At 44.6% G+C, this 13,525-nt stretch overlaps 1 protein-coding gene across 3 annotated transcripts in view; it reads right to left on the minus strand.

The window, feature by feature from the left end:
- The window catches only part of REEP3 (receptor accessory protein 3), a 181,746-nt gene that overhangs the window by 103,777 nt on the left and 64,444 nt on the right, over positions 1-13,525 (minus strand). The window lies entirely within an intron of this gene.

Consider the following 13,525-nt stretch of genomic DNA (forward strand, 5'->3'; position numbering starts at 1 on the left):
GTGATTATGGGATCAAAGAGGGTTCTCATTTCATATATAAGGCTTATAAAGCATTTGGGGGTTCATTCATCAAATCTAAAGCACCGAAAAAGTGGAGTAGCTGCCCACAGCAACTAGCTTCCATATTTCAGAGGCCCTTTTCGAAATGGAAGCCGAAACCTGATGAGTTACTATAGGGCACGGGGGCTCAGTGGTTAGCACTGTAGGTTTGCAGCGCTGAGGTCCTGGGTTCAAATCCCACCAAGGACAACATCTGCAAGGAGTTTGTATGTTCTCTCCGTGTTTGTGTGGGTTTCCTCCGGGTTCTCCGGTTTCCTCCCACACTCCAAAGACATACTGATAGGGAATGTAGATTGTGAGTCCCAATGGGGACAGTGATGAATATGTCTGTAAAGCGCTGTGGAATTAATGGCTTTATATAAGTGAGTAAAATAAATAAATAAATAAATAAACTGCTCCTGTTTTCTTGTGATCCAGTTCTGACAAACCTCCATTTATTATATTCTAATATTTTGTCCTGAAAGTTCGGCACTGAATCAAATCACCTGAATTGTTTCTTCATATACAATTTAATCAGAGAGAAAGTGTCACTGAGGCCCATAGCAACCAGACGACAGTCTTCATTTTCCACCTGGGCTTAACAAAAACCATAAGTGTATAAATCGAACATGTGTGCTGGTTGGTTACTAGGGACAAGACCACTTGTCTACCACAGCTTTCATACATGAAGTATGTAGAGACCTATGGAAACATAATTCTGATGTTCTTGTTGCCCATAGCAACTAGAGTTCAGCTCTCATTTTCCATATTGTTCAAAGAAATGCAGCATGTATGGTTGTTGTAGTCATCGAGGCCCATCCATGTCTGTGCAAACAAACCAGCGCAAGTCCAAAAGTAAGGCAGTGTTCACACGTCCAGTATTTGTTCAGTATTTTACATCAGTATTTGTAAGCCAAAACCAGGAGTGGGTAATAAATACAGAAGTGGTGATGTGTTTCTATTATACTTTTCCTCGGATTGCTCCACTCCTGGTTTTGGCTTACAAATACTGAGGTAAAATACTGACCAAATACTGAACGTGTGAACAAGATTTCCTTTGGTGATATTACCGAGCTCCTTAAGTTTCCATTGCGAAACTTCTGGCCCCCCACCATTCTGTGTTCATAGTACATACAGGTGCATCTCACTAAATTAGAATATCATCAAAAAGTTAATTTATTTCAGTTCTTCAATAGAAAAAGTGAAACTCATTATATAGAGTCATTACAAACAGAGTGATCTATTTCAAGTGTTTATTTCTGTTAATGTTGATGATTATGGCTTACAGCCAATGAAAAACACAAAAGTCATTATCTCAGTAAATTAGAATACTTTATAACAGCTTGAAAAATGTTTTTAAAATCTGAAATGTTGTCCTATTGAAATGTATGTTCAGTAAATGTCCTCAATACTTGGTCGGGGTTCCTTTTGCATCAATTACTGCATCAATGCGGCAATGTGGCATGGAGGCGATCAGCCTGTGGCACTGCTGAGGTGTTATGGAAGCCCAGGTTGCTTTGATAGCAGCCTTCAGCTCGTCTGCATTGTTGGGTCTGGTGTCTCTCATCTTCCTCTTGACAATACCCTGTAGATTCTCTATGGCAGAGGTCCCCAACCGCCGGTCCGCGGACCAGGACCGGGCCGTTGGGGTTTTTCAGCCGGTCCGCGGCACCGCTGACCAGGGCCGGCGTCAGCACCCGGGCAAATGCCGGGGCTCTGAGCAGGCAGAGGGGCCCACTGGCGGTCGCGCACCCCGCTGGGCTATGGGCGGAGGAGAGCGGTGTCAGCGCCCGCCCTTCTCCGCCGCTTGCTCAGGGCCCCGGCAGCCCGATACTTACCTCTCCCCGTGCCTCCGCAGATCAGCTGTCTTCCTGCTCTGCGCTCCCTGTGACGTCTCAGGTCAGAGGGCGCGGTGACGTCTTTACACCGCGCCCTCCCCTGAGCCGTCACAGGGAGCGCTGAGCGGGAAGAAACGACAACGCTGGAGTTCGGAGCAGAGCAGCGAGCGGCGGGCAGCAGGTAGCAGGTGAGGAGAAGGGAGGTGAGTATTTGATTTTTTTTTTTTTTTTTTTAAATGTATGGAGGCATGGGGCAGTATAAAGAGGGGAGGGGGGGCATCCTGCTTGGGGCATTATAAGGTGGGGAACAGCCTGCATGGGGCATTATAAAGAGGGGGGGATTCCTGCTTGGGGCATTATAATGAGGAGGGGTGACAGCCTGCATGGGGCATTATAAGGTGGGGACCAGCCTGCATGGGGCATTATAAAGAGGGGGGGATTCCTGCTTGGTGCATTATAATGAGGAGGGGTGACAGCCTGCATGGGGCATTATAAGGTGGGGACCAGCCTGCATGGGGCATTATAAGGTGGGGAACAGCCTGCACGGGGCATTATAAAGAGAGGGGGGGACATCCTGCATGGGGCATTATCAAGAGGAGGGGTGACAGCCTGCATGGGGCAGTATAAAGAGGAGGGGTGACAGCCTGCATGGAGCATTATAAAGAGGAGGGGTGACAGCCTGCATGGGGCATTATAAAGAGGAGGGGTGACAGCCTGCATGGGGCATTATAAAGAGGGGGGGTGACAGCCTGCATGGGGCAGTATAAAGAGGAGGGGTGACAGCCTGCATGGGGCATTATAAAGAGGGGGGGCAGCCTGTATGGGGCATTATGTGGGGGGTAACAGCCTGCATGGAGCATTAAAAGGGAGGGGCCTGTATGGGGCATTATGTGGGGGGTAACAGCCTGCATGGAGCATTATAAGGGGGGGACAGCCTGTATGGGGCATTATGTGGGGGGTAACAGCCTGCATGCAGCATTATATGGGGACCGGTATCCTGTATGGAGCGTTATATGGGGGCCAGTATCCTGTATGGAGCGTTATATGGGGGCCAGTATTCTGTATGGAGCGTTATATGGGGGCCAGTATTCCATATGGGGTCTTATATGGGGGCCAGTATTCCGTATGGGGCCTTATATGGGGGCAAGTATTCCGTATGGGGCCTTATATGGGGGCAAGTATTCCGTATGGGGCCTTATATGGGGGCCAGTATTCCGTATGAAGCGTTATATAGGGGCCAGTATTCCGTATGGGCGTTATATGGGGACCAGTATTCCGTATGGAGCCTTATATGGGGGCCACTATTCTGTGTGGAGCGATTCACCGGTTTCTGAGCCATTGTAGAATTTACAATAGATATCACTCATGAAGTGAAATCTTTGCATTGTACTATATATATATATATATATATATATATATATATATATATATATATATATATATATATATATATATATATATATATATATATATATATATATATATATATATATATATATTTCTCCGCCGTATCTCTGCATCATGAATCGTGGTATGTGTTAAAGGGGCCCACTGAGACTCTTTCGCCCGGGGCCCAGAAAAACCTGGAGCCGGCCCTGCCGCTGACAGCTAGCTCCGCGGCCCTGCGCCTGGTCAGAACTCGCTCTGTGTGGATTTATAATGTTTTCTGCCATAGCCGTGACAGCTCGCAGCGTCCGGCAGAGAACATTATGCAGGACGGGGTGGGGCGTCGGGCGGGTCTTAGTGACGCAGCCCTCCACAGCACAGCATGGTACCTGTTGTACGTCACGGGGCGGGTCTTAGTGACGCGGCCCTCCTGCACAGCATGGTGTGTTCCTGACGGGGTGGGGCGGCAGGCTCTCCTCACTGACACGCCCCCGGCAGAACATGTTATGTGGGGCGTGCTGGGGCAGCAGACTGGCTTCAGTGACGCGGCTCCCGGTACCGGTGTTCAGTGTGTAGCGCTGCTAAGCAGCAGCGCTGTATACACTGACGCTCAATGTACAATGCTGCTACTTAGCAGCGCTGTACACCGAGGTCCCGCCAGCATCCTCCCCATACAGCTCCACCCCTCCATAACCCCACCCCCATATGACCAAAGCCCCGCCCCCACCCCCACCGGGCCATGGAAAACTGGTCTTGCTTAAAGCCGGTCCCTGGTGCAAAAAAGGTTGGGGACCTCTGCTCTATGGGGTTAAGGTCAGGCGAGTTTGCTGGCCAATCAAGCACAGTGATACTGTTGTGTGTAAACCAGGTATTGGTACTTTTGGCAGTGTGGACAGGTGCCAAGTCCTGCTGGAGAATGACATTTCCATCTCCAAAAAACCTGTCAGCAGAGGGAAGCATGAAGTGCTCTAAAATGTCCTGGTAGACGGCTGCGCTGACTTTGGTCTTGATAAAACACAGTGGACCTACACCAGCAGATGACATGGCTCTCCAAACCATCACTGATTGTGGAAACTTCACACGAGACCTCAAGCAGCTTGGATTGTGGCCTCTCCACTCTTCCTCCAGACTCTGGGACCTTGATTTCCAAATGAAAATTGGAACTCTGGGACCTTGTGGAGTGTGTCAATGACTGCCTTCTGGACATCTGTCAAGTCAGCAGTCTTCCCCATGATTGTGGAGCCTACTGAAACAGACTAAGGGACCTTTTTAAACACTATATAAGCCTTTGGAGGTGTTTTTTGTTAATTATTCTAATTTACTGAGATAATAACGTGTGTTTTTATTGGCTGTAAGCCATAATCATCAGCATTAACAGAAATAAACACCTGAAATAGATCACTCTGTTTGTAATGACTATATAATACGAGTTTCACTTTTTATATTGAAGAACTGAAATACCGTAAATTAACTTTTTGATGATATTCTAATTTAGTGAGATACACCTGTGGACACAAGTGACCGCTACAGTGATAAAGTGCTAAATAGTCATCTCTGGAGGCCAGAAAACAAAGACCAGCAAAGGATCAGGGAAGTGTTGACAAGGAAGGACCAGGAGATTAATAAAGGGAATATAATCTGCAATAATCAACAATAGGTTTGCGGATTTTGACTCTCATCTAAGCCATTGGGGGACGCTTACAACAAATATTTGCTCCCTTTGCGACAGAAACTAATAGGTTGCCGACATAGCACGGATGTTGCAGTCCGAGCACAAACTGGCCACGGGTCTCCTGATTCGAACTCGACAGCCTCACTCATGCCTATAAAGCTTGGTGTACACGGCAGCATTTTCTCTCATCTGAGAGAATCAGGCCGATTACGCAAATCACACTCTGATCAAACTGATCAGAGTAGGAGCATAGTGTGATCCGATTCTCTCGGATTTGGAGAAGGGGGAAAAAAATTCTCCATCTCCTCTATTCAGTCAGTCCATGGAAATCGAACAGTGACATCTGAGTGCAGTCCGATGTTTTCCATGGACTCATTGACTGCATTGGCAGAATGTAATCTGAATATCAAATAAAACTCAGGTATGCAGTGATTTTTTTTCCTCAGACCAGCCATGTTCAAGGATTAAAAACATCTAACATGTGCATGGCCCCATAGAATAACATTGGTCCGAGTGCGCTCTGATGTTTTGTCAGTTTGTGCTCGGACTGAAAATTTTGTTATGTGCACGAGCACCAAAGCTGTTGAGTTTGGGTTGGGAGACCTGCAATTGGTCCAGGAATCACAGATGCGTTAATGCAGCTTTAAGCATTGCTCCATCAGCACAAAACCACTGTTCAATCCAAGCATATGTCCTCGATGCACCCTTGGCGTGGCCAAAAAATTCTGTGAACCTTCCCACTTACTAGTTCTCCATTAATTTCTGTCCTTTTATGGCTCCTATAAAAGCCAGAGTTATCAATCAAGGAAGAGGAGAAAGGAGATAGAAGAAAAATAAGTGAGTGAGAAGGTACGCTGAACTGTTTGGCCACACCAAAGGTGCACCAAGCACCTGTGATTGATTGGAGCATTTATTTTGTGCTGAGCAACTCCCTATAAAAACCTGCACCATCTGTCAGTTTTTATGCCAAGCAATCCCACTGCATAGTTGAGGTTTTCAAAAGGTTACCACTCGCTCGTTACTGCATTCTTTTGCAGATTTTCTACGTGCATATTTCACACCGAAAGAAAAAAAAGATCTGCCGCGTTTCCATATCCTCTGGATGTACAAATGGTCTAGGTATTTGCCACCCCTGAAATTCCACTCTTGGGTGAACATATTGGTGCATGATTTTAGAAAAGTACCGTATTTTTCAGACTATAAGACGCACCGGACCATAAGACACATCTAGGTTTAAGAAGAGGAAAATAGAAAAAAAAATTAAGCAAAAAATGTGGTCATGATGAGGTCATGAGGTCACTGTTAAGGGGAAAGGGGTCTGCTGCTGACACTACTATATGGGTAATATCCCCCAATTATGTTAATATCCTCCATCCTAGTACATATGGCCCCCCTCCTTCCTGTAATACGTGGCACTCATCCCCTTCCTGATATGCATGGCACCCCAATTCCCCTTCCTGGTATGCATAGCAGCCCTCATCCTTTTTCATGGTATGTATTGCACTCTTCATCCTGGTATGTATGGCCCCCCTCATCCTGGTATGTATGGCACCCTTTCATCCCTGTATGTATGAATATTCATGGACTTTAATAGCGGGCACACATGAAGGCCATACATACAGGGATGAAGGGTGCCATTCATACCAGGAAGAGGGATGGGGGGGCATATATAGGAGCCGCGCTACACAGTGTGCCGACTACTAAGGAAAATGAATATTCACTGCTCCCCACGTTCATGTGCGTGGGGAGCAGTGAATATTCATTTTCTTTAGAAGCTGGCAAAGTGTAGGCTGCAGCAGGCGACTGCTGTCTCCTGCGCCCCGCTACTCTGCTGCTGTCGCTCCTCCCACATCCCCCAGCCACAGTATTTATGTATATCGGACTTTAAGACGCACCCCCCACTTTCCTCCAAAATTTTGGAGGAAACAAGTGCGTCTTATAGTCCGAAAAATATGGTACTTATTAAAAACACTTAGTGTCAGCACACATTTGCCATTTTCTCCATTGTTTACCAAGCTCCATCTACTGTTATCTGAAAACTAAGGGAAAACAGGAATGCAGCCACGCTCATACTGAGCCACTTACAAACTGGCCAGACCAGGAAGGAAGGAAGGAAGGAAATGGTTGTAATCTGAAACTAACTTTCTTTTTTATTCACTGCCTGCATCACATTTCCCCACATTCCAACCTGCAGATGAAACAAGCAAATGTTCTAGAAAAAAAAAAAATATTGCTTGCAGACAATAAAAGTCACGGATTTTATAAACCAACTGGAACAAAGAAACTTTCTTTTTTTTTTAATATAATCTGGAAGCAGGTTTCAGCTGAATCTAATTTATTACGTTCCGCACTGTGAGATTTATGGCTAGTCTTGCTTGGCCATGTCTGCCAGTAAAATGCCCTGCTTTCAGTTTCCCGGCTGCACACAGCAATTAATGTAGCATTCTTCCACTGCAGCCTAACCTTAAAAAACCTTGACTGCGTGTTCTTAAAGAAAAGCACAGGGAATTCGCTTCTGTAATGTCACTTTTACAAATCACCAGGGGCTTAAATATAATTATGACAGTTCTATATGCAAATAACCTGCAACAAAATACGACCAACTTCTATTCTAATGACAGTTTTAATATCTTTTTAATAATACAATGTTGTTGGCTGATAGTCAGACGGTAGGCTGTATGTATGTATGCCCAGGCGTCCTCATGAAAACAAGAAAATAAAAGGGGAAGACTTAAGAATTGCATCCAATTATATATGGAAAGCAAAACTTATTCAGTATAAAACATGACCAATCTGATAAATCAATAACTGAACATTTAAAGGGGTATTCCAATTTCAAAATACTATGACATATAACTAGAATTAGCAGGTTATATAGCTGGGGTCTCTTCATTCTAAGGAAACAAGATGGAAGAAGTATATGCCAAGTTTCACGCACAGAAGAAACGTTATGCCAGCTAAGCATGTGACCTGGTGGGTCTCGAAAACACTCTAAAATGGAAAGGAAGAATATAAGACCCATGGCCTATGCATTAAATCACTAAAAAAAAAAAAATAATAATAAATATCAGCCATGAGGCCCATGTACCCCAAAGAGGTATGAGGGGTACTGTATATAGACACTGTGGCAAGGACGATGGAAGTATCCTGCACTGATGATTAAATGACGAGCCATGATGAGATGAAGCCGATTTAATGTCAACGCGTTTCACAGTCACTCAGACTTCTTCAGGACACCACAGATCTACCTTTTGGTTTTTCTTTATTACTTGATTAAGACCCGATTGTGCTTTTTTTTTTTTTTTTATCTACCAAAGAGAGGTAAAGAGACTCAAACATTCAGTATACAATAGTGAAGGCTGCAACTGATCAGTAGCTGTTGATTGGCTGCAGTGGTCATGTGACTGCCCAGAATCACAGTGTTGAAGTTACAGGCACAGTCCGGTCGGTAAATATATATTTTCTTTGGGGGTTCTTTATATATTTTTTTTATTTAGGGCACTTAAGAAATTAATTAGAAGCTGTCCAGTAATGGACAACCTCTTTATCTTCCATACAAGTCTGTAGGAGAAAAAAAAGAATAGCATTCTTCATCAGATCACATCTATAGAGAGGTTTTCTCCAGTACGACATCTCCATACACAGAGCACAACAGAAATGATAGACCAGGGTCACTGGATACACCAGGCTAGACCCACCAGGGTCACTTTATACGCCAGGCTAGACCCACCAGGGTCACTGTATACGCCAGGCTAGACCCACCAGGGTCACTGTATACGCCAGGCTAGACCCACCAGGGTCACTGTATACGCCAGGCTAGACCCACCAGGGTCACTGTATACGCCAGGCTAGACCCACCAGGGTCACTGTATACGCCAGGCTAGACCCACCAGGGTCACTGTATACGCCAGGCTAGACCCACCAGGGTCACGGTATACACCAGGCTAGACCCACCAGGGTCACGGTATACACCAGGGTCACTGTATACACCAGGGTCACTGTATACACCAGGGTCACTGGACACACCAGGCTAGACCCACCAGGGTCACTGGACACACCAGAGTCACTGGACACACCAGGCTAGACCCACCCGGGTCACTGTATACACCAGGCTGAATACACCAGAGTCACTGGACACACCAGGCTAGACCCACCAGGGTCACTGTATACACCAGGGTCACTGTATACACCAGGCTAGACCCACCAGGGTCACTGTATACACCAGGGTCACTGTATACACCAGGCTGAATACACCAGGCTGGACACACCAGGGTCACTGTATACACCAGGCTGAATACACCAGAGTCATTGGACACACCAGGCTAGACCCACCAGGGTCACTGTATACAGCAGGCTAGACCCACTAGGGTCACTGTATACACCAGGGTCACTGTATACACCAGGCTGGACACACCAGGGTCATTGTATACACCAGGGTCACTGTAATATTCAGTGAAAAGAACATCAGTTGGTTTTTAGCAGTCAAGTCTCACATCAGCTCACCAGTCACATCTCCATTAATACAGACCAGTCTGATCCTGATTTTATATACCGTACATTCTGTCTACCCTTTTTATTGCCAATCACATCCATAGAATATTAATGCTGCAAGCAACAAAAACCCCATCAGCCAGCACTGCCGCTTGTATTTAAAGCATCATTTTAAAACATCCCATAAACATCAACATTACAACGCAATTAAATCACAAATTGTTTATCACACGGCCTTTTTTTTATGTTCCCTCTTCCCACAAAACTGCTCACACCAGCAAAACAAAACCGCAAGCAGAACAAAACCAGTGTGACAATTCCCCAAGCATTCAGAAGCCCCAGCCCAGCTACAAGACACAATGGTTTTCATATTCCAAATCTATCCATTTATTATTCTACCTATGGCCCGAACATGATCCAGAGATGGGGAGCAAATTCTTACATTAGCTCCTGTCCCCAATAACGTTTAGAATCTGGTAATATATCGACATACAATACGCAAAATTCCTCAATTAATAAATACCTTTTTTGGTGTTTGGGTGCCCAGAATAATCTTTTTTTTACACCGTGAACGCACCATCATTTATTACTGAATAAAAAATATATATTCTTACATATTTATTTATACGGTATATATTTATTTGGTTTCTTTCTCTTAAGAAACAGTTTTTCCTGTTTCTTCTTTTCAGTCTCATTATAATAAAAAAACAGACTGATTTCAGTGTTTTTTTAGAGCGTTTTTTACAATTCAGTGATTTTCTCGAGTGCAAAAAAATAGAAATAAAAAATGCAAGGATTTTCTAGCCATTACAGTGTTAAAGGGGTTACCCAGGTTTGGCACAAAAGTCAGCAGTTACTTTGTGACTGCAGACTTTTGACTCGTTACTTCGCACCCTGACATGATTCAGGGTTGGCGCAGGGAGCATGCGGTCACGTGACATGCTTACACCCGGCCTTGTTGAAGATAAGTAAGTTGTGCAAAGCCACGCACGTCTAGTCGGAATGTGGCCGGTAGTATGCGTGTCGCATAATTGTGCTCACATGACCGCCCAGCACCGGAGAATCCTGACAGTGCACACTGTGAGGATTCACAAGTCTGCAGTCATGTAGAGTGAGAGATATATAAAAAAAAAAAAAAAATAAAATACTTAATGTAACAATATGTAAATTATGTAAGTGACCCTATTCCTAAGATCTCACAATCATCAATGACAGCATATAAATATGTATATATCTGGATTAAATGAACGTTAGTCTTTTTTTAGTCTTTTTAACCCCAACCAACAACTTAGTTAGATTAGTCGATTACTAATTGTCACGTTGCAGTCCCTACAAGCTTTATTTCCAGGTCCACATGAAAATAACAGTTCAGCATAAGCCCATGGTAAACCGCAGCGCTGAACATTATGTGCCAAAACAAAGGCTATTGTTTCAGATCGGGAACCATTCCAAACAAATTCAATTTCAAAACAAAAACTCAAAAACACATAATTATCCCCATCAAAACGTATGCGCCGTTTGTAAATACACCCAACTTCCTAATTTCGGCTCGCCGCACCGATACCACGTTTGCTTTTATGCCTTTGCAATCTTATTTTCTTTTCCTCTCCAGTGGTTTAGATGAGGAGGTCCACCCAGCCTTTAATTCACTCTTCTGCTGTTGCTTTGGCAACCCGAGGAACAGCGCAGCAACGACAGATTGTAATTCACGGCCTTAGGAAGCGGCGCGGAGCCCGCAGTTGGCCAGACTCCAGGCTTTCTGTTTGTCAAGGTTTTATCTACGTGGGGGATGGGGAATGGAAAAAAAAAAAAAAAAAAAAAACTAGTAACAATAAAAGTATGCAAGAAAAAAAAAAAAAAAAAATCACAAATCAGCATAAAAAAAAAGCATCAAATAAAATATATACACATATTATATATATATATATATATATATATATATATATATATATATATATATATATATATATATATATATATATATATATATATATATATAAAAATCACATTATAACCTTCCGTTTCAGCATTTCAGCACTGCAAGCTCAAATATACTGGTAATGGGTGCAGAAAAGAGAGGGGCAATGGGAAACAAAAATAAAGAGATGGAGTCTTAAAAAATTCCTGGAATTTTAATGAAAAGATTATTAATGGTTTCAGGTGGCGGTAATACGGGTGCATTAAACCATCCATATTACCTGCACCAAGAGACAGATAGGACATACCCTAAATGTACAGTTAAGATTTGTTTCAAAACTAGCAGAAGAACTGAACAAAAACCTGTCCGCTTTATTAGGCTGGAGCGGCTTATCGAGAGAAGTGCATGAGCAAAATTTTGGGACGGGGATGAGGTGAAGTCACAGACACCAAAGCCTTTATCTCTACTGTCATTCAAGTGCTGGGTGAGGAAAAGAGGAAAACACAAGAGCCATGAACTGCAAGTGCACCAAAACCGCCACCCAGTGAACTTGCAGTTACTTTTTTTAGAAATATCAGAATGCAGGTTTTCACAACAATGCTGCAACGGAGCCACAGTGGTATCATTGGAATTGTGGCACACCGACCTATGTCACACTGTAATTAATGCTGATGGGTCTGTAAAAAAAAAAACACAGCACCTCTCCTATCTACAGGTTTAGGCCACGTTCACACATTCAGCATTGTATTTGGTCAGTATATTATATCAGTATTTTTAAGCCAAAATAAGAGGAAAAAGCAGAATAGAAACACGTCACCACTTCTGCATTTTTCACCCACTCCTGGTTTTGGCTTATAAATACTGACCAAATACTGAATGTTTGAACGTGGCCTAAGGTGTTCACACATTACAAAAAAAAAACAAAGCCCGACTCCACAGGTGCAAACAATTTTTCAAATCCACAGGTAAAACAATACTCTACCGCTGGCGTCTCTTTTGTATCATATAAAACTACAACCAAGAAGCGGCTTCCTAGCTTGCAACAGTTCACACTGCAATATACCAAAACTCAGGTAATGAATGATAGCAGACCGGATAAAGCAGCTAGGATTATAGGTCGTGGGAGGTTTATTTCTGGGCCTCCTACCCCTTAGAATAAAGCAATTATGAAATACTTTTTATTATCAGACTCCAAATTTGCACAGAGCTACAGAGCTAGGCGTTCTAGGACAGAGCAGAAAATAATTAATTGAAGGAAACCTGCATGTCTAAGTGGCATTAGTAATCCAGTAAAGAGAAATATGCTAAACAGCACACATTACCAGCTATTATGCATGCATGCAGCACCACAAGCACACATTACCAGCTATTATGCATGCATGTGAAGCGCCCCCTGGGTCGTGGGGTACTCGGTACCGGGCCGGTCGTTGTTAGGGGAGATGTCACAGTGACGGTGACCCGGTCTGTGACCCAGGACGGTCAATAAAAAGGGGATTTTATAGTTTTTATATACAAAGTTTGTGACGCCTCCTGTGGTATGCGGCTAAAGGGAGCCGCCGCTGCGGAGCAGGTCCTCTGGAGCGGATGTTAGTGCAGCAAAGCTGGTGCGGCTCTCCACAGGTAGAGCTTAGCTCCAGGGCAGTGTAGATGTTATAGGTGATGCTGGACGTTATAGTGCAGGGTTTGATGGCGCAGCAATAATCAGTCCACAACTTAACGGCAGTTTTCTCTTATCTTTACTGGCGGTGATTAGGCAAACCGGGACTAGGGTACTGGCTAGAAGTGGAAGTCCGGGCAGCCTGGAAGCAAGTAAGGAATCCACCTCACCTTTCCACTAAACTCTTTGGCCCTGCTGCTTGTAGCTGTGCGGTGGCCCTCGTCCCTGAGTGCAACGTCTTTGTGCTCACCCGTATGGCAGGCAGCTCGGGCCTTGCTGATGCGTAGCTCCCACGTGGCGGTGCTGGGCCCTGCGGTGCTGCTGAGCCTCCGGGCGTCTGATGGGGCCAGGAGACCTGCAGTCTCCTGACCTCCGGTTTCTGCTGCTGGGCCTTCAGTGCCCCACAGCCTCGGACTCCCGTGTCCGGTTCCTCTGTGTTGGTTCCTTTTGGGGTGAACTGCCGCGCAGCTCCACTCCCCAGCATCTCCCGTCGACGTCCTCACTTCAACTCCTTACACCAAGTC

Source organism: Phyllobates terribilis, unplaced genomic scaffold, assembly GCF_046119375.1.
Source record: "Phyllobates terribilis strain yellow unplaced genomic scaffold, ASM4611937v1 Scaffold_5__5_contigs__length_657084704, whole genome shotgun sequence".
In the NCBI taxonomy this organism is placed as follows: domain Eukaryota; kingdom Metazoa; phylum Chordata; class Amphibia; order Anura; family Dendrobatidae; genus Phyllobates; species Phyllobates terribilis.